Consider the following 27,562-nt stretch of genomic DNA (forward strand, 5'->3'; position numbering starts at 1 on the left):
CTGAGCACAAGCACTTCCCATGGTGATGGAAGAGGTACAAGAGAAACAAACAGAATCCAGCACTGCCCCTTTAGACCTAGACTCAAATCTGTCATACCATCAATGTCTATTCACATTCCATTGGCCCAAGCGCAAGTCAAGGTCAGGGAAGTACAAATATACATGGCAAATATAGATGGCAGAGGGTGTAGACAAAGAGGGGGAAGAACCAGAGCCAATAATTTATGACATTTAACAATGTTACTATTATTATTAAAAAGCAAACAACTATTCTTAGGTTCTCCTTTAAATACATTTCTAGATCTCGGCAGAAGTGAATGGATATCTCCAATTTGGACAGTTGACTAAATGGACAGCAATTCAGAAGAGAATTTCAGGCTTATTTCTCTGCTCTCCTCCCAACACCTCTAGGTTAAATTCTGCCCCCATGATATCCATTGTAAATTCCTGTGATCCACGGGCCTGGGTCAATTGGTCGATGTTAATTAACTACATATTGGGATCCTTCCAAATCAACTGCAGGCCTCAAACATGATTAGTGAATTTGAAGCCTGACCTAGGGGGCAGAGGCCCCACCCCAGGGTCTTACCGTCCTCCATTTCCTTTCTAAACATCTCACCCAAGGACATTTCATCCCCAACATATAAAATTGGGACCATGATTTTCAAGAATTCTAAGGACAGATCATGCCTCCAGGGAGAAAAGTCTGTTCTGTCTTTGTGACCTGGGTACATCAGAGGCACGCAGCTTGAACTTCCTTACTTCTACATGTCTACATCCTCTATCTTCTTATTTGCTTGCTAATGTGGCAGTTGTTTAAAAAAAAAAAAAGTGTCATCCATATTGACTCTCTTGGGTGAGCTTGCTTCATTTATTTCTTCTGGGGAAAAAAAAACCAAAACAAAATAACAGGTTTCTTTGGAGCAGAATCAACATTGGTCAGCTGAGTTCCCTGTAATTGGGACAGCCTGCCCCTGAAAGAAACTTTGACTCGCAAAAGTCTTAACAACAACAATAGCATCAAATCAAAACCAACTCCCATTGCCAATTCCCCACCACGCTACAGACTCCTTGAAGAAAACAAGTCATGTTGTCTTCATATTTAAATTTGCACAAGGCATGGCTCAGTTGGAATTCAAATTACTTTTGTTAATTAAATGAGTAAATTCCAACCCCCTGTGACAGAGTCCTTGTGGCAAGACTTGTGAAAACAAGAACATTGCCACCTTAAGTAGGGGTGGGTGTGGAAGTTATTTTATAGGGAAGGATCCATACGAGGCAAATTTATGGCTTGCACATACAATTCTCTTCAAATCTCAGACTCTCTATTCGTAGGCCTCACTCTCAAAGTCTTCCTCCCCTACCCATGACACAAAAATATAGATGGGGTTTAAGGCTATTTGTTTATTCTGATTCACAGTGATTTCATGAGCATCTATTAGAAGTCAGGAACTATGTAGATCTGAGGGATTAAAGGTTAAATACAGCAGGGTCACTGTCCTTAGGGTGTTCACAGTTTAACGAGGGATATAAATGTGTAAACTGATGTTCATCATACAGCATGACAAACTTCCAAATGGCCTAGGAATCCAGAGAAGTTTCCCCTAGGCCTTCCTGGAAGAGGGGACATCTGAGCTGGTTCTTTTTGGACAAATAAGAGTTGGGGGTGGGGTGCAGCTCTAGCAGAAGGAACAGCATGTACAAGGGCTTGGGTTGGACAACAGCAGAACATTCTTGGAACACCACAGAGTTCAGCATGACTGAGGAAATGGGTGTGAGTTCGGGTGTGGCCAGAGCCATTACCAGAGAAGGAAGCTGGATCACGCCTGCCACCTCTTAAGGCGTCTTGAGAAGTGTTGATTTATCCTGGGGGCAGTGGGGAGTCGCCAAAAGTTTGTAAACAGGAAAGTGACCAAATCAGATGTATGATTTAAAAAGATATAGATGCGACTAAAGGAAACCAGTTAGGAGACCGTTGCAATTATCAGGCAAGAGCAAACAGGCCTTGCTCAGTGACAGGTCAGTTGTGACACAGTTTCACCCTGTGATGTCCTGCACAGGCTTTGGTCTATGTGTCTTTAACGCATTACAAGCTTTGGCTCCTTGATTTGCACTTGACTGGAATTTCCTTGTTTGGTGGTCATTTTATCCTGCCAAGTTTGAAGCTTACGGCCTACAGCGTTTGATGGCTTTTCAGTGCATAGTTTTCAGATCTTTTATTTTTTAAGTGGAAAACTGCAGGGATTTTTCATGCTTGAAACCCAGGAGTGCATGAATGACTTAGTTCAAACTTTTCCCAAAATATTGACGTTGGGTCGAGGCCAAATATCTGAATTTCGGGCCAGAGCTCAATAATAGGCTAGATATCTTTGTGGTTCCCTCTTTAAAAGAGAGAGAGAAGAGGAAAGAAAACAAGAGGTTTCTCATTTCATCATTTGAAGAATTAGCATCTGAAAAAAAAATTTTAAATATCCATGTAAATTTCTTTGATTCTATAAAAGATGGCAGTATCAAATTCTGAACCTTTCGATTGAAATGTCAGACTCTGTATTCCCCATCACGCTGAGCCCTCTCCTGCTGTCTTCCTTCCCTTCCTGGCTGTCCCTGCAGTCTCTTCCTTCCCTGCAGTCCCTGCAGATCCTCCCACCAGGGCAGGATCCCAAGCAAGACTGACAGGCCTGGGCTGTTGGTTACTAGGATATAAAAGAATTTTCCAATGATACTCCAAAGAGAGGCAATTACCTAGTAAAATTAAAATTTTGATTTCCATTTTCTCAGGCCTAGCTACCTACCTGATGCTGAAGCTCTATTAAGGTCAAGTGTAATGCAATGGGATATAGCCCATCTTCTGTCCCCTCAACAACCCCTTTACACCAGGGTTCCAAATACGGTGGAAATTTAGGAGCTGTTTTGGTTAACTATCACTGCAAAAACTGCCCTAGGTCATAAGGACCTAGAACAAAACAATTGATTATTTCCCACAATTCTGTGGAGTGACCAGGTGTTGCTTATGTCTTGCTGGTCCTGCTGGGGGTATTGAGATGGTGGGAAAGTCTGAAATGGCTTCATTCACAGGACTTCGACTTGGTGCCAGTTGTCCCCCGGGAGCTCAGTTGGGGCTGTCTGCTAGAGACCTCAGTTCTCGTCCACTTGGGCCTTTCATGTGGCTAATTGGACTTCCTCGCCGTGAGGCAGCTGGGTTCCGAGAAGGGATGTTCCAACAGGTGAATGAAGATAGAAGCTGCTGTTCTCACGTTACATGGAGTACTTCTGCTATGTTCTGTTGGTTAAAGCCATTCGCACGCCTAGCCCAGATTCAGGGGTTAGGAGAAAGAGACCACCTCTTTCTGGAGAAACAGCAAGGAAATATGGCAGAAGAGCACGGATGGGAGATAACAACTGTGACATCTCCGGTGGGTAGAAGAGGAAAGCCAGTTCGAAGAGGCTATGGACACAGCTAACTTTGAGGTGCTTAGACCTAGATGCGAACTGTCAGACACAGTGGTCCCCGGGGAAGGATCAGTGGGTAGCTAAGCACTCACCCTATAAAGAACAATCTCCCTCATAAGCTTATTGCCTGGAAGGTGGTTATAAATATGTCCTGTAAAAATGTTCTATTCGGTCTTTGTAATTCTGGCCCTGCATGCAACCTCATCCTGAGGAAAGTAGTCATTGTAGTTTCCTTCAACATAAGTGGCCAAGCTGTGAGCCATGAGACCCTGGTCACAGGTGATGGACTCAGGAGCCCAGGATGGGGAAGCTGGACCCAGCAGAGAGCAGCAGCCAATAAGAAGACCTAGCATGAAGCTCTGTGTGGTAGGAAACTTCTTACTGGCAGTGAGGAAAAGACTACCAGGATGCTCAGATCCTCACCGTAGGGAAATGTTAATGTAAAATGAATTGAGAGAGGGATGGTGGGGCAGAAAGCTGAAAAGAAGAAACAGAGAAAGAGAGAAGTAGAGGCAAAAAGCAGCTGAGTAATGAGGTTCTGATGGACTCAGTGGAGAAGAAAGAAGTGGACTCCCAGTGCTGGGGAATGAGATGCTTAGGACACAGAGCAACTGTTGGGTTGGACAAAGAACACATTAGTTCTCTTTAAGTCCACTCACCTTTACTCCCTGTACTCCAGCCCCATGACCTTCATGTTCCTTAAACTTGCAAAGTTGTCACTGAAGGAGCTTTGCACCAGCTGAGCCCTGTGCCTGAGACATTCTGTCCTGCCCCTTCTCCCAGCTGGCTCCCCGGGAGCTCTCGTAGCCTGGCTACAATATCACTTCTTCAAAGAAGTCTTCCTGGTCTATGCAGTCTGAAGTGGCCTCACACCCTTCTTCCTTCTCCCTCTCTATCACATCACCAGACGCTTTTCTTCGTAGCACTTATATTTTTGTATCATCTGTCAACCCTTCCTTGAGTGGAAGCTCTGTGCAGGAAGGAACCTAATCTGTCTTATTTACCATCTTATCAACCATCTGACTTGGTTGGTGATCAATGAATGTCTGCTCAGGAGAGCATTTCCTTCATCTCTCATACATTGAAACAGCCTCACACAACAGGTAGAAGACTTTGCAGTGAGGGACCCATTATACCTACAGCAAGGTAGCCAGAGTCATAGAACCCATCTGATGAATATTTAAGTTCCCTAAAAATAGAACAGAAGCTATTCCCCCAAATAAAAGTGAAGCTAAGGCCATTTTGCTCCCTTTTAATTAACAATATTGGAAACTTTCCATTCACACTCAAGGACAGTCAAGATGAGTCAAGTAATTTCTGCTCACTAGAAACTTTTGAGGATCTTCCTTCCCTCAACAGCTCACCATCTGCCCTCCCACCTCCCAAAAACATACATTTTAAGGTAACTCTTATGAATACCTTTGGATTTGCAGATGATATGTCAGAGCTCTGTGCCGATTTCTGAGTTTGGTCCGCATTCAGTGCAACTGGCAAGCATTCAGTGTCCAGGGCATTTTTGCTACTAGATCTTATAGGCAGAGCTTCTGAGGCCAAAAACTTGTGAATGTCCTCAAAAAGATCTGACACCTGAAAAACACATTTTTTTCCAAACAGAATAAATATAATTCAAGAAATGCTGAGGTGAAATGTATGCCGAACAGGACACAATGTCTACCCGTCCACTGCACTACATTCCTATGCTTCCCCGGGGCGGGGAGTGAGGGAGGGGTCAGAGGGCCTTTTAATATTTTGAGGGGATAGGGATGCTATGTGCCAAGCATTGCTGGACCTCTAGAAATGGCTTGCACACTTTTTGATGTGCCTAAGCCTTGACCCACACAGCCTCATCTACACACATATACCTGTATGTGAAATCCTTGCTACACAAACAAGATCTAGAGAAGAAAACTGGCATGTACCTGATTTTTTAGTTAGGGCTTAGTATGGGATCTGTGACTAAGATTCCCAATTCTCTGGGAGAGACCCAGTCTCAAGTACATCCCGTTTTCCCTTAAGTACACTTGTCCTTATGAGATCCCATGTCCTTGCTTTAGTGTAGAGGACAAGGATCTTGGGGTGTGGCTGGGAGAAGGGAGTCTCAGGGTCAAGGTTTCCTTGACTGTTTTCCAGGCTCCCTCTCTCATCCCACTGCCTCCATGTTTCCTAGCAAACGCTGCAATAGGGGATTATGGGCCCTTCAGGAGAGTCTTCTGGAAGCCTTGCAAACTGGATGAGGAAGGAGATCAGGAAGTGGGGAGGGAGAGTGGGGAAAGCATGCAGAGATTACAAACACCCTTATATAATTAATGGAGGTGGGATGTTACTTAATGGGAAAAGTCCTGTCAGCCCTTGAGAGGTTGGTTTTGAAACTCCATTTCTGTGGTGGATATGATTTTCCATACAAGTTAACTCTCAGAGATTCCCCGCCAAATATTAATTTTCTTCCTCCACATTGGAACTCTAGTGTCTCTGCTTGTTGCAAAGCATCTTCAATATGTATTTAATATTGTGTGGGCAATCGAAGAATGTGGGGATCTGTAACAAATCTAAAACAGCTTAAAATCAAGGGTTTGGTATAAATAAAGAGCTTTGTGGTTATCATGTTTTCAGTTTTTTCACAGGCTCTCATTCCAGACCATGCCAGAGGGAAGAGAAGTCATCCTATTTTTAAAGACCTCCAAAGTACATTCCACTGTCTTCTTTCACAGTCTAGTCTGGTGTCTACCAGATATCAGTGCTGGCAAGTCATCCTGGGGCTCTAACTACATTCTGCCTGCAGAAGCAGCTCTGGCCACCCAGCCAGGGGAACCAGAGGAACTTTCCGCCATCTTTGATAGCATCTTCCTCAGGCCTTGCAGGTCAGTGAGCCTTTGGAACCTAGAAAATCCTAACTTCCATAGCCTCCTTTGAATCTGGAGAATCTGTTGTTCTAGAAGCTCAGTATTGCATATCTTCACTGAAGAGGTCTTTTTGCCTGCTGGGGAGAAGGAAAAGCAGCTCCAAATAGTGCTGTGAGCAGAGCTTAGTTTAGAGGGTGAGTATGTGAGGGAGCCAGAGGGCCTGGTGCCCACACAGGTCTGCTGGCTCCTACTCCTAGGCCTGCCAGCAGCTGGCAACTGCTCCCCCAGCGCTCTGTCAGGGGACTAACGTCCCTCCCCTGTGTGTGTCCTCTGCTCTTCAAGGGGTCAGAAGCATCAAGGAAGCTTGGCCTCGCCCGAGAGGAAAAGGAAGCTCAAAGGCCGGGTCAGAGGGTGAGATACTGCTGGGTCGTAGGATGCATCTGGCTTTAACATTTCTAAGGAAGGAAGGGAGGAAAGAAATCAGATCCTGGTGGCCTTCTGAAGGCTGCTCAGCCTTTGAGATTTTTCCCACATGCCTCTGGTTGCCCAGATCAAGGCTTCAAACTGGCTTAAAAATCTCTTACATCTCACATCCTCACTCCAAGAGATGGTAGGTCCTGAGCACAAAGAGTTGCCATGCCATACAGTTCTAGAGGGTACTATTCACACAGGAAGGTGAAAGCCTGAAAAACAAAGATGTGTGGGTAAAATGTATATGGGGGGCCCTGCCTATATTGGGAGAATGTCCTTGAATAAATGCACAGTTTAGGAGCCCCCAGACTCCCCATGGCCTGGGTGCATGGTGTCCTTCAGAAGGCAGCTCATAGTGACATGCATAGTCATGGGGGTAAAGAACACTAGCCTTCAAGTGAGAGACCTGAGTTCCACCCCGATCTCTAGGAAGCCACTAGGGACCTTAGATTTTTCTGGGCTAGATCAGTGGTTTCCATAGAGGCTACCCATTTTGTGCCAAAAATTGTCACAGACAGACCTCCACATGATATATCTTCCATGGTGAGTTGAGTTCTAAAGATAAAATAGAGGGTGAAACTATTGCCCAATAAAAAATGTTCCTTTAAGATCCTTTAAGTTACACGCAAACACAGAGATGCACTTATTCTGATAAGCATTTGTTAAGATCAGAGACCCACTGAGGGAAACAGTCCCATCTATCAGTCATTTCCAGCCCAGGCAGCCCCTCATCAAGAGGAACAACAGTAAAATCACCAGCCTTATTCAGTGGTTACAGGTTTAATTTTTGTTTTGCTGTTTGTGAGTTTGTTTGCTAAGCCTATATCATCAAATTTCAGTACACATAAGATGCAACTCTATCCTAAATGTGTTTACACATCTTTGTTGGTTTAAAAAATTACATTGTGATAAATGTGACTAGAAACTCAGAAAATTTTTATATGAATGTGTTTTATTTATTGCAACAATATCTATGTACATTTGCAAGAATTTTTTTTTTTTAATGTGCAGGTGTGGTGAGATAGGTGAATTATCCAGGGATAGACGTTGCTAGAATCAGATGGCCTAGCTGGCCCCTGGCTCTGTGGCCAAGATAGGCAAGGGAGAGCCAAGTTAATGAGATGGGCTAAACTAACCACAGCTTGAATGCATTTACGCTCTCTAGGCAAGTCCATGATGACTGACCCAGGAGGATACCTTGGCTTTCAACCCACATTCAAAAAACCAATTTTGAAAAAGGGTAGTTGAACTTAGGTTTGTTTAGCCCCTGGATTCCAACTATACCTTACAAGCTGCCTTGGTCATTTTAGCGGTATTCGTTTGCCTTATTATCTATGGCTATTGGAACAGCCCTGGGAGGCAGGCAAAATAAGTATGTTTCCCATTTTCCAGACACAGAAATCAAGGTTCCAAAATCCAGGGGTCTTGTCTGAGACCCAACAAGCTCAATAAACATAAGAATTAGAACCAGAATCCAAGTTTTCTAGTTTTAAGACTGTCTACTTTCCAAAATATTAAAAAAAAAAAACACACAGACTTTATCACTGTGCTTATCTAGAAAGGTCTGTTTACTCTTGCCTAAAACAGAAGAATGCCTTCTGAGTTCTCCTTCCAGAGGTAGAATCATTTAAATTCTCAGCCGGAATTCTTCTACATGGGTGCTATTCTCTGGACCCTGTTCGTCTGCCCCCCTCTGGTGGCCATTACACAAATAACAGGTGGTAGAGCCGCTCCCAAGGCGGTGTTGGTTTCTCTCTCATCAATCATTCAGGCAAACAGCACCTACTATGTGCCAGGCTCTGCACTAGGTGCTGGACACTAAGACGTTGCCTTCGTAGGTGGTAGACAAACAAGTAAGAAGATGATTACAAAATAGCGAGGCAAGTGTCATGGGGAAGTATGAAGAAAATGCTGGAGTGTACCAAAGACACCTGGGCTGCCCTCGTGAGGGAAAGAGTAGATAGCTAAGAAAGAGAAGGTGGTGCTGGAGCTGAGTTCCCAAGGCCAAATAGGAAGAGGAAATGAGAGGAGGCCTTAGGAATTCAGAAAGCTGCCAGGATCGAGTTCAAGATGGTGGAATTCAGACCACCAATGCAAGGGACAAGGGCAAGAGGAGGGTCAGAGGGATTGAATGGGGTCAAATTAGGAAAAGCTTTTTATATCATGCTAGCATTTGAGCTCAAAACCTCTAGGCTAGTGGTCTCCAAACTTTTTTTGATCATTTTCCCCATCAATAAAAATATATGAGTGCGCATCCCCAACTTTTACATATTTATTTAAACATCATATACCCAAGCAATATAGTGTAATGATCAAGAGCATGAGGTCTAGAGTCAAACTGACTGGGTTCAAATCCTGACCTATCTACTTACTCATGGTGTGATCTTGAAGAAATAACCTTTCTATACCTTAACGTCCTCATCTGCAAATAGGAATATAGCAGATCTAACCTGTGGGACTGTGGGGAGGAGTAAATGAATTCATCCAGGGGAAAGCTTAGGACAATGCCTGACACATAGGACATGTTGTTGTAGCTAGTAGCTGTATACGCGTTTGCAGTTTGGTGTTTTTATAAAAGTGGAGTTGAGATTTACAACAAGTAAGGGCCCCATTTACTCCCAGAAGTTCTGTTTCAGCATAAACTTACTTCCATGTCAAGAATTATTCTAGTCTTTAAAAACAACAACATGAAGAAGAGACCGTTTCTCCCGCACCCCCGCCCCGGCCCCACCAAACACCTATCTAAAAGAAAAACAGCTTTGTCACCCCTGGATCCTACTCATGCCTAAACTCATGCTTCAGGGTGACTTCTCTTCTTTTTAATTCAAATTGTCCATGGAGAACGGGCCAGAGAGACCCAGGGGATGATGCTACCGGTCTGCGCACCAACCTTTGGAATTTTTAAAGGAAAATATAGGTACACCTGTATTTCCACCTGTATTTCCAGGTACACCTGGCTCATTGGTTAAGGATTCGACCCTTGATTTCAGCTGAGGTCATGATCTCAGAGAGATCCAGCCCTGCCTTGGCTGGTGCTGGGCGTGGGGCCTGTTTAAGATTCTCTTTCTCCCTCTGCCCCTTTCCAACTGCCCGGTCATGCTTGCTCTCTAAATAAATAAACGGATGAAAACTATAAATATGTAATAAACTACCTTTTAAAAACATTTTCATTTTTCATTTTAGGGGCCCCTGGGTGGCTCAGTCAGTTAAGCATCTGACTTGATCTCGGCTCAGGTCTTGATCTCAGGGTCATGAGTTCAAGCACTGCTTTGAGCTCCCTGTTGGGCATGGAGTCCACTAAAAAAAATTTTTTTTTCATTTTAATTATTAGGATACAAGCTATTTTTGCTCTAACGAAAATGTGTTTTGGCAAAGATAAAACTTGCTTGATTTTTCTTTTTTTTTTTTTAAGATTTTATTTTATTTATTTTACAGAGAGAGAGAAGGCAGAGAGGCAGGCAGAGGAAGAGGGGGAAGCAGGCTCCCAATAGGGGATGGAGAGGGGGAAGCAGAGAGCCCAATACAGGGTTCGATCCCAGGACCCTGAGACCATGACCTGAGCTGAAGGCAGAGGCTTAACCCACTGAGCCACCCAGGCACCCCATTGATTTTTCTTTATAATCTCAGTTTTACACTCTGTAATGTAACCATTCAAAGTTCTCGTTCCAAATTCAGATTATTCCAGTACGTGGTTTTGAAATAACTGAAAAGGAGCTTCACCAACATGCATAGATATCAAATGCAAGAAGTGCTTTTTGGATCATGCCTAATAAATAGTGATAGTCATCTTCCCGTTTCCTCCACCAATTATGCAAATGTATTTGTTGAAATTTAGCTGACAGTTTCCATTTTTCCTGAAGTCAATCAGTTGTTCTTGCAAAATAATTGTGCGATTTTACCTTTCCAAACTGCTAACAAATTGGTTTATTTTAAAAAGATTTGTGTATATAACATCAGAATATCCTGTCTCCAAGTTTTTAAAGTAAGTAGATAAATGAGCTTTTATAAGTGTCCCACTTACATAGTTTTCAGCCTCAAAAATCACATAACTCTGGAGAAATTTCCACTATCCATTTTCAGTGTAAACCCATGGTCTCCAAAGCATGAGTTTATTTTGGAAAGCTATTACTCTCTCACACTTTGTTACAACATAACCTTTGCCTCCAAGGGACAAGTGTATTTATTTTTTCTAAATATCTTGTAGGTACATTTTACTGACTCCACTTTCGTCATGGAAAAGGTCAACAGATTTAAAACATGGTCTGTTTATAAAAGAAAGATTCATAACAGGTTTACGTTTGACAACTCTTTTAAGCACGTTGCCACCGGGAAACCCTTGTCACCTCTCCTTGTATTGATTGTGAGACAAACTGTATTTCTCAGCCCCATTTTTCCTACTTCTGGATAGGGAGCTGTACTTTTTTTTTTTTTATCAAAAAATTCATATATACACACATATACTAAACAAAAAAAACCCCATTGCGCCTACAGATAAAAAACCTAACACTCCTGCCTCGCATAATTTTAATCCAGTGGTATGCAGTTAAATGTTTAACACTAGGACTCTGAAAAGAAGACAAGACCCTGATTTGTAGTATTTGCCAACTTCCATGGTTAAATATTCTCACTGAGGTCAGTTTCAAGCCACCAACACAATGTCCCCGATCGCAGAGCTGGGAAGAGATGCAGGGCAGCAGACCATTATATAACATGTCCATCCTCCAGGTGCAAGAAATGTAAATGACTTCAAGAGCATGCATAATAGCAACATGTAGTACAATAATTACGAAGTGATGAGTATATTTAAATATGCATTATATTTTAAATAATTCAATTATAAGTTTTATGCTTTATTTTTAATAATGGCTGTGCTTATCAACCAGCTCCAAAACTCCTGAAAATTTAATAATAAATTATAAAATTTTATAACAATAATAATAATAATAATCATGATCCATTATAAAACTGTTCTGCACATACCACTTTGACCTTGTTAGGCTAAAAGAGGAGGGTCCCTTCTCTATGTGTAACGTGTGCTTGTGGGCATTATGTACATGTTTGTGTATGTTCCAACTATAAAAAATCTTTACTTCTGAAGGAGCCATTTTATATGACTGACTTCTGATTTTTTTAATATAATGAGCTTTTGAAATTAAATATTTTTTGAAGGAATAATTTGGTCAGGTTCTGACAAAATGTTAATAATGTTTTATGTTAGTGTTAAGCATTAATAATCTGAACTGACATTGTATTTGGGGCTTGGTTTGGGAATAATCAGCATCTTTTCAATATTGGCTTCGAAGCTTTAAATGAGCATGTCTCTTCGTTTATTCAAGTCTTCTCTTTGTCTCTCAATAAAGTTTGGAAGTTTTCCTACAGTTGGGCCTTTTTAAAAAGTGTGCTATTTGATAATACATAATTCTAGTTGCTATGGTAAATAGAATGGGTTTTTCCCTGATATTTCTATATTGGTTATTGATATTATATATAAAACCACTGATTTTATATATAAAAGCTAATGCTTTTTATACGTTTATTATATAAGGGAGTTCTTATTAAAAAATATCTTTAGGGGGCACCTGAGTGGCTTAGTGGGTTAAGCCTCTGTCTTCGGTTCAGGTCATGATCTCAGGGTCATGGGATCGAGTCCCACATTGGGCTCTCTGCTTGGCAGGGAGCCTGCTTCCCCCCTCTCTCTCTGCCTGCCTCTCTGCCTATTTGTGATCTCTGTCTGTCAAATAAATAAACAAAATCTTTTAAAAAATCTTTAGTTTTTATTTTGTTATTATTTTATTTTTTAAAGATTTATTTATTTATTTGACACAGAGAGAGAGAGAGAGACAGCGAGAGAAGGAATATAAACAGGGGGGTGGGAGAGTCAGAAGCAGGCTTCTGCTGAGCAGGGAGCCCCATGTGGGGCTGAGGCCCAGGATCCCGAGCCAAAGGCAGATGTTTGACAGCTGAGCCACCCAGGCGCCCTTATCTTTAGCTTTTAAACAGTGTGTAGCAGGGCTCCCCAGAAGCAGTACTGAGACTCTCAAGCAGGCTCTAGAATCAGCTGGTACAAGTAAGAATCCAAGCTCTAACACTCACCACCTACTTTACCTTCTGGAACTTCATTTCCTTATCCATAAAATGGAAGCAACAATAAATGCATCTCGGAGTGTTCTTGTAAGGGTTAAATGAGATGATATATGTAAAACACTTTACAGAGATCCTGGCAGGCAGGAAGCACTTGGACGATAAAAATCATTTTATATTTTTGGGGCACATGGGTGGCTCAGTTGGTTAAGCATCTGACTCTTGATTTCGGCTCAGGTCGTGATCTCAAGGTCCTGAGAGCGAGTTCCACAGTGGGCTCCTCACTCAGCAAGGAGTCTGCTTGAGATTCTTTCCTCTCTCCTTCTGCCCCTTCCCTGTTGTGCTTTATAAACAAATAAACTGTAAGGGCCTATTTAGCCAGAGCGATTCCATCTGGTTAAAAAGGGATTTTGTTGTTTATGCAGTAAAACTCAAACTTACCCTGCCCCTCCTCCCAGGGGAACTTACTTAAAAGCAAGTCCAGGAAACCAGTAAAATATGGTCGACCAGTCCCAGGTAACAGAGCCCAAATACAAGGGCGAGTCAGGTCAGGTGGAGATAACAGAGCCTGAACACAGGGATGAGTCGGGCCAGGTAGAGACATCCAATCAGTGGGGCACACATACTGTCTCCCTAGCTATTAAGGAGTGTGGGCCCCACCTTTTGGGTGCCATTTGGGCGCCAATGCTGACCAAGGTGATAGGCTAGTTCAAATAGGTACTATGGAGTGAATTGTAATTCAATTGGCCACCCATGTGTGACCTAGCATGACTGTGCAGCTTTTTCTGTGTGTTACAATTTCAGTGGCCACCTGTGTGTGGCCAGGCCCAACCACATGGCCTTTGCTCTATAAAAGTTAGTCTGTGAGGCTGGGAGGGGTTGCCTTTTTGTAAGAGATGGCCCCAGCCGGTCGGTTTGATTCTCAATGCTTGGCGAGAAATAAAGCTTTGCTTGACTTTTGCTTTGTATCAGTCTCATTCCTTTGATTATGGACCCAACAAAACAAACAAACAAACAAATAAATAAATAAAATCTTTATTTTATTTATTTAGTTAGTTATTTTATATTCTTGAGCCTCTTGGATTTGCCATGTATAGTATCGCACCTATATATAGTAATACTTTCAGATTCCTTCTGAGCAACATTGACATTCTCTTTTTTCTCTTTCTCTTTTTAGCTAAGATTACTGGGTTCTTTCTCTCTCTTTTTTTTTTTTTTCCTATTGAATTGGATTGACTACAATTTTGAAAATGTAAAGTACTAATCATGTTATTGGCCTCCCAAGTCTTATCCTCGACTTTGTTAAGTAATCCTTTAGCTTTTCCTTGTTAAATATGGTGATGACAATCAGTTTAAGAAAGCTATTATTGCTCTTATTTGCTTAAGAAGGTTTCCCTATTTACTATTTCTTTTAGTTTTTTTAAAGATTTTATTTGTTTATTTGACAGAGAGAGATACAGCAGATACAGCGAGAGAGGGAACACAAGCAGGGGGAGTAGGAGAAGGAGAAGCAGGCTCCCCACTCCCCACTCCCCACTCCCCATGACCTGAGATGAATGACTGAGCCACCCAGGTGCCCCCCTATTTACTATTTTTTAAAGGCATAAGTAGAAGGTAGTTTTTCTCTTTGGGCTATTAGTGAGATTAATTATTGTAAATTATTTTTATATGATTCTTTAATTACGTTAGTTACTCAAGCAATATTTGATCATATTCCCCTTGTAAAAATGTTAAACAATACACAGCTATACAGAAAAGATAAAAGTTGAGGTGCCTGAGTGGCTCAGTCGATTAAGCATTCGACTTTTGATTTCGACTCAGGTCATCATCTCAGATCCTGAGATCGAGCCCCATGCCAGACTGTATGCTGGGCACAGAGCCTGCTTAGAAGTCTCTCTCTGCCCCTCCTCCTTTAAAAAAAGGAAACATTTTAAAAATTTTAAAATTTAAAAAAAAAAGAAAAGATAAAAGTTCTATTCTTTAGCTCCCATTACTATCTCCATTGACCCCCATTCTCCTTTCTCAAGTCATCTTCTCTAGAAGAGAAGAGCTTCTTTATATTAATTTACAAACACTTGTATAGATATGTGAATCTATACTTCTATTTTTAATATTAATGGATCATTCTATAATATAATTGAGCCCACAAGTTTTGTTTTGTTGTGTATTTTTACCTAATGTGTCAAAGATTTTTCTGTCTCAGTTCATAGAGAGTAACACATTCTTTTTTAGTAGCTGCTTCATATTCTTTAGTATGGAAGTAACACTGTGATTTAGTCATTCCCTTACTGATGAATATTTAGGTTGTTTCTCTTTTTTTTTTTGTAATTAAAAAAAAAAAAACCCACTACAGTCAACATTCGTGTCAACATTCTTGTGTGATTATGAGAATACTTTTTAGGACACAGCTATAAGGGATATTGCTGAGTCACAGACTGGATGCATTTCTAAATTTAGTAGATTCCACTAAGTTACCCTTCCAAAGGGCTATACCCATTTATTTGCCTACCAACAATGTCTAAGATATTTCTGTTATGGTCACGTATATGTTATATTTTCTTCATCCTGAATAAATTTTGACTACTTGTGTTTTATTAGAAAATCATTCATTTTACCTACATCTCGTGACTTTTAGTACAGAGTTCAACATAACAATCTATATAATAAAACCTGTAAATCTCCCCTTCATCTGTGGTTACGTTCCTCTCCTCATTCTATGGTGTTTGTTTTTTCTGTTCTTTGTCTTGATTAGCTTTGCAAAAGATTTCTCTTTTCTTGTGTTTGATTAACAATTGACCCTTGAACCACAAGGGTTTGAACTGACTAGGAGTCGACTCCTTTGCAGATTTTTTACAATATAGTACCATAAATGCATTTTTTCTTCCTTTTGAGCTCCTTTGTTCTAGCTCACTTTATCACATGAATACACACAATCATATGAACATAACACACAGAAGAGGTTTTCATCGACTATGCTATTGGAAAGTCTTCTGATCAACAGTAACCTATCAGTAGTTAAGTTCTGGGAGTTTAAGTTGTACATGGATTTTCACCGGGTGGGATTCTGTGCCCCTAACACCAGTGTTACTCAAGGGTCAACCATACCTAGCAAACTTAATGATTTTCTCTCTTCTAACCACTAATCTCTGTTTTAATCTTTATCGATTCCATCTTGCTTTTCTTAGTCATATTTTCTTGGCTCTCTTTTCACTTCTGGTTGAACGGTTTATTTTTACTCTTTTTTCCTGTTTAATTATAAAAGCTGTTAAAGCTCCTAGTGGGTCTATATGCACCGCATTGGCCTTCTCGCTTATGTAATATTCTTATCATTGTTTTCTAAATAATCTTTAATTGCACTTTTGATTTTTCTTTGGTCCAAAAGGTATTTAGGAATGTGTGTGTTTTTTTTTCTTTTTTACGTTTTGGCATTAACATTAACTTTCTCTGCATTATAGTCCAAGTTTGCGGCCTGAATGATTCCTTCTCCCTGGAATACGTTAAATGTTTTTCTTGTGGCTTAATCACTGATCATGCTTCACAAATGTTCCATTGGCTTCAAACAGATAGATTCTCTGTAGGGAACAAAGTCTGACACGTATCTATAGTTGGGAAAATATTCTGGTACAACCTGATTCAAATCAGTCAACTGAGTCTCTGAATGAAGTTCTTAACCCACAGAAGACAAAGTGGGTTTTTTGGGTTGTTGGTTTTTTGTTTTTTGTTTTTTTTTTCATTGTAAGGGCCAGGATTTGTTGACATTTTAGAAGAGGGACAGGGAGGAAGAGGAAGAGGAAGAGGAAGAAAGGAGGAGGAGAGAAGAAAGGAAGAAGGAAAGTTAGTTTGCTCAGAATTCTAGCAACTAGAGTTTAAATATTAAGAACCAATTTTGGAAGACTAGCTAACTATAGAGATTTGTACTGTCAACCCTAGACTTGAAAAGGCACAAAAAAATAATAGAAGCCTAATTTTCTGTTCTGGAAGGGATAAATGCATAAGCAGAACAATTGGAGAGGAGATAAGTAAGTTAGATACCAGTAAGTGTTTCTGTGTGGGGCCTGTGGTCCTGTCCCCTCCCAATGTTGAAGTCCTGAAGGAGGGAAGGGAGGATTGGGATTTGAGGGTCTGAAGAAAGCCCTGTTTCTTCCCTGCAGCCCTAGAAGAAGAGACCCTCTCCAAGTGTTCTATATGTGATCACCATGGAGTAGAAAATGGTGACAAGGCTGGTCTAAACAAAGAAAGGACACAAAGGGTCTCTGATGATAGGGTTGGAGGGAGAGTTCACCAGGGTACAGGGCCTGGGGTGCAGGGACCTGCATAGACGGCCGAAGGCTTAGGCTCCAAAGTCACAGACAGACCTCAGGAGATCTACCAGAGGTGAGATGAGACCCAAGACTCCTGGGACCCCTGGGCACAGGTCTGGCTAAGAAAACAGACTACGTATGTCCTTTGGCCACCAAGACAGGAGGCTACCACCAAAGACCAAGTGGGATAAGTGTGCCATAGAGGCCGGCCTTGTCTCACACGTTCTCCAAATTATAAGGTCATCTGAGCCTTGAAACGTAAAAGAAACCCAGAGGAACGGGAAAGGCAACTTGGAGAGAAGCAAATTTTCTTCATTTTTTAAATATCTCTGGGATGGGGATGTGAGTTGCAACCAATGGCCCCTTATAGTTGCTTCCAGTTGGCCATTTGGTAGTCATGACATAGCTACATAGCTGCAATTGTCTATTTACCTGTGGAGATCAAAAGTACCAGTTTCAAATCTTGCAGAATAAATGGGCATCAGCAACTTGGAAGGAAAATCCCAAAGTAATAGAGAAGCACTCATTACTCTTACGAATAAAATGTTTGTATGGAAGGATAAGAGAAACAGTCAATACAGAACCCAAAAGTAGGGGTTGTAGGTTGGGTTCCCCTAGGGAGTAGACACTGATAAGGAGATGACCATGCAGAAGTTTTTTTAGGGAATGTCCTTGGGATCAAATCTACAGAAGAAGCAGATGAGGCAGAGAAAGAAATCGAGCTGTGATGTAGTCACAGTGAAGGCCTCAGCCCAACCCATCAGGAGCTCAAAGCTGGGCGACCCTTTACAATAGTTTCAAGTTGGGGCAGGGGGCCAGACCTTTATAATCCTGTGCTGGCCAACTTTCAGGAGGCACACCTTGGGCAAGGCGGCCCTCTTCAAATAAGGGAATCCACAAAGAGAACTGACAAGTAAAGGCCATCTGCCAGCAACATTCCCAGCAGCTGGGGGAATAAGAAATTCCTGGATGAAAGAGAATCTGGGTTTCACCACAACAGGCTGGTTCTAGCTAATTGAAAAGGTAGCTTAAGAAGCACCTAGCAGCAAAAGCTTTTAGGTTTTTTATGGCTTCATTTCAAGAAACACTATACCACCAAAGCTCTTGATGGTGTAGAGGACAATATTGTGCAGAGAACACAACACCAATGACTCTGAGTGAAAACAATGATACCTTTGGATAATGGTGCTACATAAGGTTGTGCAGACATGAAAAGAGGACCCATACCCAGAACAGGTGTCCATTGCTGTGACAACAAATAGCTACCACATGCTCAGTTGGTCTTCTGGAAAAGCAGGGTCATATCAGGGGTGCAACATTGGCTTCTGTTGCTGACAAGTGGGACATTCAGAAGGGGCAAGAGCTGTATCTGTTGTTTTTTGTTTTTTTTTTAAGTGGGAGTCCATTCAGTTAGGTCCATGTGGAACCTCTCTCTCTGTACCATGGCCACTTCATTCACGAGTCCATTTGATCATTTATGATGCCATTCTAGGAGAGCTAATGATGAAGTCTGGCTGATGCCAACTTTGGTTTGGTTGGGCATTTTGTCTACTCGAATGTTCTATTCATGTTCTGTAGGGGATGCTCTATGGTGGACATGAACATATCATGCAAAACTCTTCACACTTGATGCTCAATCCCCATGGCTTGTCTACTTGATTCTACCCCCAGGATTTTTTGTTTCAAATCTTCCAGCCATTGTCCCTCTAGACCTCTAGATAGTACATCAACTCTTTGACCATGGCCCATGAATACATAAATATTCTTATCTTGGGCTACTTCTATTTCCACACAAAGTGGATAGCAGGGGCACTACCTGCAACTCTACTTCTTCTCCATTTCCACTTTCTTTCAGTGCCAACTCTCAGTGTGGTTGTGATATAGTACCTTGATTTCATTTCCAGCTTTTATCCATATACTGAACGAACACAAATGTAAACCAAGTTAAGGTTCTGCCTCGTCCATCAACTAACTGGTCTTATGGGACCCCTCATGTGCCTATAAAGGTAAGCTGACAGAGGGGTACAAGTGCAAGCAGGGTGAATGATAGGGGGTTATGAGCCACCCACCTGCCCATATAGTTTGCTCATGCCCTCTAGTCTTGCTTAGGTTTAGTTCCAGATGCACCATTTCCATCTTATAGTGGATTGCTGCTCAGCTCACCCAATTTATGACTAAGAAGTTCCAACAGTTTTGTACGAGAAACCTAATTCCAATGTCAAAAAATCAGAGTCAGTCGTTGCTAGATTTTCTCCTTCTTTGGATTTACAATAAATATAACATTTAAGAAGATTTCCCAGGACCTCAAGTTTCCAGATGAAACAGAAAAAATGGGGCAGGAGATGATTTGGCTGTGAGGTAGGGATGCATGATGGTGGGAATCTGGGATCTGGGGAGCAAATTCTGTGGCAATACAAACTAGTTCCAAACGGTATTACCTGTTCAGGGGCAGAGTTGGAGGCAGAGAAATACCTATGGTAAGTGGTTGACTGAGATGAAGGCATTCATAAACAATGGAGCTACATATTTTAGCTCCATATAATTATATATAGCCATATCTAGCTCATATATTTAAGGTCCCTCAAGTATCTCTTTTATTAAGCACAGAAGAGATATGAAGCACAGTGTAAAGTGGAAATTGCCTGTATTTGATTATGTGATCGATTAAATACAGTCACAAATTCTTTGCCACTCCTCCCAAGATAGAGTCCCCTCCCCTTGATAAAGGCAAGTTCTGTGACCTGTTTTGACCAATAGAATAGGGTAGACATGTCACTGTTGTACAACTTCCAAGATTAAACCTTCAGACCACCAAACTGTAAGGGAATCAAGTGTGGGGAGAAAGAGAGACCATTGGGAAGAGCACAAAAGCACTACTGATGTACATGAAGCCGAACTTGATGCTGGGTGCAGCCTAATGAATGATCCTAGCTGACATCACCTGCAGCAGAAGGACCAGCCAGCTAGCTCTTCCCTGCCTGAATTCCTAACCCACAGAATTGTGAACAGAGTAAATGGTTGCCGTTTTAACCAACTAAGCCTTAACGTAGTTTATTGTGCAGCAGTAGGTAACTACAACAGGTTACTACAGTGTTCAGTGATAAGCGGGCTTAACAGAAACGATCATCTGGATGATGACTCTTACCCCTTTAGATACTGTAGAAATGAAACCATCAGCAGTCTGAGTGAGGAGCAGTGGAGAGAGAATTCAGAGACAATGACTCAGGGAGTCTGTCTCTTTAAAGGGAATTCATTTTCTATTTGGTTTTCCAGGGCTCTCTGTCATAAAGGAGACACTGGCTTTATTATTAGAGCAGCTCATATGATTAAGCTAATGTTTCTATATTCCTCCTCCTCAACCACACCTCCTTCTCCCCACTGCCACCACCACCACTGACAACAACAAAAATCCTTGCTTGAGGCTTATTCTGCAAGTATGACATATGTACATAAAATCATCCAAATAAAAGAACACTTTCAATAAAATTAATTTAGCCCAAAAATTTCTTTAGAATTTTTACAAAGCTTTCTTGACCTTGAAAAAGTAAATGCAACAGATCCCAAGGACATTTGTCCACTCAGCTCTGCAGAGAATTCCCTGGAACTTTTCCCTTTAAATCCACTTATCAGTGGGGGGAAAAAAAAAAAAAAGGCCAGGACTAGATGGTGGTATGAGCTCTGGCAGGGGAGAAACTGATTTCTATTTCCAGTTGCCTCAATAATATTTATGACTTTGAGTAGGCCTCAGATTTCTCATCTTTAAAATGGAGTGTCAATCACTTGACAAGTATTTATTGAGCTCCTACTATGTGCCAGGTACTAATTTAGGCATGAGAATACATTGGCATACAAAATTGACCAAGAAGACAAAAATACTTGTCCTCTTGGAGCTTACCTTCAACTGAGGAGAGACAGACAATAAATACAGTAAGTCTAAATTATACAGTATAATAGAAGGTGATCAAATCCATTGGAAAAATAGCACACGGTGAGTAGGAACAGCATTACAAGAGAAAGGGAGCACGTTTTAATACTGAATAGTACCACACCCACTGGGGTAGATTTCACCAAGATGACTTTTACACAAAGTCATGGGGGAGGAGAGGGAATGACCATGTGGGTACCTAGGGGAAGAGCATTCCAGACAGAAGGAACAATGAGGGCAAAGGTCCTGAAGTGGAAAAGTGGATGGTGATTCAAGGAACAAGAAGACTATTATTGTACCTGGTGAAGAGAGAGGGTGGGGAGAGACTAGTAGTCGGTGGGATAAGCGTCAATCACATAGAGCCTTTAGCCATTGTGAGGTTTGGCTTTACCTCTGATTGAAATGGAAGCCAATGGATAATTCTTGGCAAAGGAATGACATATTCTATTGTGCCTTTTTTTTTTTTAAGACTTTATTTATCCATTTGACAGAAATCACAAGTAGGCAGAGAAGCAGGCAGAGAGAGAGGAGGAAGCAGGCTCCCCGCTGAGTGGAGAGCCTGGTGCGGGGCTCGATCCCTGAGCTGAAGGCAGAGGCCCAACCCACTGAGCCACCCAGGTGCCCCTTATTGTGCCTTTTCAACAGAACCCCTCATCTTCTGAATTGAGAATAGACTGTGAAGAGCAAGTAAAGAGGGAGTCAACTCCAATAATTCAAGAAAGAGACAAGGTTCCATGCCCTCTTTCATTTGCCTATTGTGGGGCTCTGTTGAGTAAAGGCCATATAAAACATGGGGGAAAGAATGAGAGGAATGTAAATGGTTTTTCCTGTTCTCTTTGACGTACTAACTCTGCACTGGACTGTGGCTGGAGGCTGAATGGGTCCATCAGCTGATCATGGCTGATCTTTTCTAGGGTTATGACAAATGTGATGAAGGTCGTGAGGGAGAAACAGAGACCGTTTCCTTCCAAGTTTGTTGGCAACTGCTCATCTTAGAGGAGTGGCTGACCGATCCAGAGAAATCTGATCCTGGCTTGATGTGTATTTTGGGGAACTGAGTGCTTGTGCACTCTTTGAACAGGAAATTCAGCCAGCCAGTCAATAATGGCTGAGTTTTAAAGACTGAAAATACATCTCAACCAGGAGCACTGGCACCCAGGTTCCTTCCAGAAGTGTTGGAGGAGGACCTTGCAGCCAAATATTCAGCAGGCCATGTGGCCTGGGAGGACAGTAAGTTCTCTCGGGCGTTTGATCTTCTGTTATCACTTCCCTTTACATGTGATTTTCACAGAAAATCCCATGCCTGCTGCATTCAAGGGAGTGTACGATGAATGGTAAAAAGGAAATTGTCTGGAAGGATTTAGCCCCAGAGCTGAATTCATCCAAGACACACATCAAATACTTGGAGAGAGCTGATTACCTTGTGACTCTCCTATTCCTCTAAACACATGATCATCCCCAAACAAACCCACTTCATCCAGGGTTCTTCTCAGTTGTGGTTTGTTCAATCGAAACTTGCTGCAGTTTATACGGAAGTTTAGGAGCCCTAAAGAGACTAGATTGTTAATAGGTGGTCTATTGTTTCTTCCATTGTCCCTTTTCTGTACATGTGGCCTCCTTTTCTCTTTTTCCTCAGTTCTGTCCCTAGGCCCTCAGCTCACTCCCAAGACTCTCACTTTTTCTTCCAACCAACTCCTTTAGGGTACCTCCAAGGTACCAAGCACTGAATTCAGCTTTACACGTTCAAAGCTAAATAATTCAAAATCCCTGCCTTTCAATTGTATTTGCTGTAGAAAGTAGAGGGACTTGCACTGAACCCTGATGTGCTGTGAATGAAGGCTGTGACTAAGTATTCCAAAGAAGGGTTAGGTTACCCTCTGTACTAGGTCTTGGACTGTAAGATAAAGAGAGAAGTATATTCATAGCAAAGGAAATAATAGCTAATAATTATAAACCCCCTGAAAATATGTGTGTGTATATATACATTTATTATAAATCTGTTCATAGGAAAGATATGTATCACACAATTTACAAATAATAACATAGTACACAATACTCATTATTGCAAATTCCATTAGTCAATTAGTTCTCATAAAATGTTCTCGTTGATTTTTGCTGAACTATCCATGGTTGCAACCAATATGAAGATTGGTTGATAATCTGTTTAGGTTAATGAGTGAGATAAAAGTGAGATAAGAATGCATGCCAGAACTTCACTCAGTGGTTGGTAACATGAGCAACTTTGCTGAATCAGATAATGTTTTCAAATATCAAAAGAGTATTTTCTTAAGTTTTTATAGTATTCATAATACAATAGCTGTATTCTTGGCACATTTTTAAATTTAATCTGTGTTATTAACATGTACCATCATTTTCTTAAGTGTAGGCAATCAACAAGACAATGCATCAAGTCCTGGTTTGTAACATTTGCTGATTTCTGTAACAGCCATTGTCAATCTCAAGCAACCAGTGTGGCAAATAGATGTACAGTATTTCCAAAGTCCAGATACAACAGCCACAGCCTTACTGGCATAAATAACAGAAAAGTAGAGCAAATTAGAAAGTGATGAGTTTTGAGCATGTATTTCCCTTTTTAATATAATTTATTTAATTATAGGTTAATATAACTTAACGTTTAATAGAGGCTGTGTTTAACAACTGTCTTGCAAAATTCCTGGAAATCAGGTACTGGGCTCTCAGAAACCTGTCCAAACTCCCAGCACACTGCTGGATCTAGCACACAGTAGGAATTCAGTTAATGACAGCTAACTTGCTTTCTTTTACTAAGGAACAAAAAATAGACATGGAGAAGTTAAAGTGAGCAAAAAAAAAAAAAAATGATTGGCATGAGTCCATGAAGAAAGGGCTTTCCAGAAAGCATTGGTGATGTTTGCCCCTCTTTTGTCTGAGTGCTTTCTGTGTCATTTTCTTCCGGAAGCGTCAGCCCCACTTTGCTCTGTGAAGGAGAAAGGTCTCTGTGGAATGACCCCCATGTGTCAGTCTCCCCCCTGAGCAGGCTGAGTGTGATGGGTTTCCCCACAGAGCAGATAACGTTCCTGCTTTGTGTCCAGACAAGGGCGCTCACCCCGGCCTGACCTCACACGCCATGTCAAGTGACATGGAGAGACTGTCTCCAGCGGCTCAACCATCTTCACACCCAGCAAGATCTGGAAATATTTGTGACTCTGGCACAAAGAGCATTTCTCAAGTATCAATCAGGAAAACACTCCGTTCTTCTGAAACCCATGTGACAAAACCCACGGGGAGTAAGCTGCTAATATTGAAATAACAAAATCCATATGTTCCCTGACAGCAGTTTGGGTTTTAAAATACACCTCGTCAACTCTGTGAGCTGGTGCTTAACAATCACTCCTCAGACACTTCTGCCAGGCACCAGCGGGCTTGCTCCCAGAATGGCAGAAAACCAGAGTGTTCTAAGTGATGGTCCTAAGGGCTTTGGAGAATGGCATGGCACCTTTTACTAGGAGCTCTTGGCTAGGCTTCCTTTGCTGACAGGTTGGAGAGTGGGGACAAGTAAAGGGGAACAGAGAGAGCGAAGAGGAAGTCATCTTCAAGTTAAGCAAAGTTCCTTCCGGTCAAGCTAGTAATCAATTCCCATTTCCCTGGTTGAGTGTCTGGGGATGCCTGCTCCGTCTTCTTTCTCAATGACCACAAGAGATGGCAGACAGGACCAGCCTCATTGGACATCTATCACTTCTTGGCTCTTGCCTTACCATTTTCTAAGAATCAAGCCACACAGCTTCTGAGGAAGCAGCCATTTTGTGCGACGTTATCCTGCTCTTCCAGCTACAAGTGATCGACTCAGGGATAGGCATCCAGCCCAATTGAGGCTAAACAATCTTATCCCTGGGCTTTGGAAAAGAGATAGGTCTCTCACCAGGATGCTGAACCTGCCCCAAGTAAAACTTTGGTCCAACTGATGTCTATGCTCCTCTGTGTAATTATGTAGGAGACAGAATCAGTCATTACAATAGAGAAAAGAAGACAGAAGAGAAAAGCAGAAGCAAGCCATCTTGAGAAATCATTTCAAGTCCATGGTTCCACTTGGATCCTGAGGCCCAAATGCCCTGCTATCTCTAGGTCCATATCTCTTCTATAAGTCTTTTCAAGCCCTAAATATAGAGCTAAATTTCCAGAAAATTCTGTGGTGGCCAGCAGTGTCCTCTGATCAGTTCATTAGTTTACCATATGGCTTCCTGTCTGCTGCTATAAAAAATGACTATTTCTAAATTGTCACCCATGGCAATAATAATATTTATGGAACATCCGTGGGTAGCAAAACAGTGTGTAAATGACTCTACATGAAGCAGTGCCTGGGTGGCTCGGTCGGTTAAGCATCTGACTCGGGCTCAGTTCATGATCCCAGGGTCCTGGGATCAAGTCCTGCATTGGGCTCTCTGCTGAGCAGGGAGTCTGCTTCTCCTTTTCCCTCAGTCCCCTCCCCTGTTCATTCTCTCTCACTTGCTCTCTCTCTCAATTTAATTTAGAAAACTGAAAAAGAAAAAAGAAACATGATTTAGTTCATCTAATTCTCCCAACGATCTTGTACAGTTGGCATTATTATTGTACCTACTTTATAGATGGGTAGCATTGAATCACAGAGATTTCCATGATTAAGTGTCTATACCTCATGGCTGTACTAGAATATCTGAGCAGTATTGTCCCTTGTGCACTCCTGTTTGTCTCACTAAACATCCTGATTTTTGTTTCATAAATATGCTTGTTCTATTCATTTATTTATTAATTGTCTTTTGTCTTTTTGAGGAAAGAACTTGAGGAAAACTTCTTAAAAATATATATATATGTTGTAGTGTGAAATAATAAGTTTCAATGAATGCTCAGCTGGGACACAGATAAAGTACAAGTAAGATCTGATGACTGTGGGAATAACAACAGTGCAGCAGAATCATGAGGTGCAGGGTAATATGGAAGACACTGATCACAGCATTGTTTTTTTTTTTTTTCTTTTTTTGTTAACATGTAATGTATTATTTTCTTCAGGGGTACAGGTCTGTAAATCATCCATCTTACACAATTCACGGCACTCACCATAGCACATAACCTCCTTAAATTAACACTGGAAACAAAGCATGGGTACCATGTGAAGAGACAGAATACACTGGGACACATCCATGAAATAAAATGTACCATAAAATCAGACTAAGGACATTGGAAAATGCCACAATGTATTTTTTTTCATTAATAAAACAGAATGTGTGTTGTAACACCAATGTTGTAAAAACTTAAGGGAAGTAGAAACACATCTTAAGGTCACAAATTCAAGTCTGCAAGAAGTAAGACTTCTTTATTTTTATAACTTTCGAGTGGTAGGAAGGTAATCACATAACAGCAACACACCTACCTAGAGTTCTGGACACTGGAGCCTGAAAATACAATCTGGCCATTCAAACCCTCCTACCTGTGCCTTCTCCCCATTTCTTCTGTACCCAATGACATAGACACTTTGGCCACTTGAGAAAGCCCAAGGAGGAACAAAAATTCATTCAAAGAAATACATGTTGATATCATCACAGGGTATGTGAGACATTGAATTATAAGGCCACATTTACCACTCTCTTGGCCTAGAATTATCCACACTCTAGCTGTAGATTCATAAAGGGTAAGTATGCTGACTCTTGACCAGACTGAACCATGTGACCCAAACAGAATCTTGAAATGTGCTTGCATGGCTGAGTCACTCTCTTGGGCTCTCGGATCCACTATGAGAAAAATATACTCTAGGTAGCTGCTGTCCCTTTGGCTTGGGCCCTGTGGAGCTGACCTGAACCCAAGCTGAGGCTAGAGCCTGGAACAGAACCCCAACCCAGCTAGGTTGTAGCTGCCCCACAGAATGGTGAGCAGAGACTCAAGGATTGTTTCATGTCACTAAACTTTGGGACAGTTTGTTACACAGCAGTGTTGTGGTGACAACTTGCTAGTGCCTGTGCACCAACTCCCTCCCCACAGCACTTCTGCAACAAGAAAACCCCTGGATCCTACCCTTCTGAGAAGAAGAATGCCTAACAGAGGAGTTTATCCAATAAAGCCATTGGACCTAAACAAGTATCCTTATCATCTTTCTGACTTGGTCTCTGGCAAGAACTTAGCGAGTCTCTTCTATGGTATTGCTGCCTCAGCACGTGCATTGTTCGGCCAAGCAGCCTGGATGGGCCTCCTGCTGATGGTAGCCGCCTCAATGGACCCTAGACAATGGTCCACAGAGTCACGAGCAAGTGTAAGTTCCCCATAGGACTTCCCTACAGCCCCTGTGATAAACAGTCTCCCTCACCTCCCAGGGTCTTCCTCTGTGTGCCCTGAGATAAGCACCTTACCAGAACTCTGCTCTTTTTGGTTTGAACTGACCAATCTGGACTTAGTCTGGGAACCCTGAAATACTACCCCTACGGACCCTAGTAAAGCCATGTGCCCCAGGGTCTGTGGCACTCTCTATCTGCACCCTGCCTTGACCTCCC

The sequence above is a fragment of the Mustela erminea genome, chromosome 1 (genome assembly GCF_009829155.1).
Source record: "Mustela erminea isolate mMusErm1 chromosome 1, mMusErm1.Pri, whole genome shotgun sequence".
In the NCBI taxonomy this organism is placed as follows: domain Eukaryota; kingdom Metazoa; phylum Chordata; class Mammalia; order Carnivora; family Mustelidae; genus Mustela; species Mustela erminea.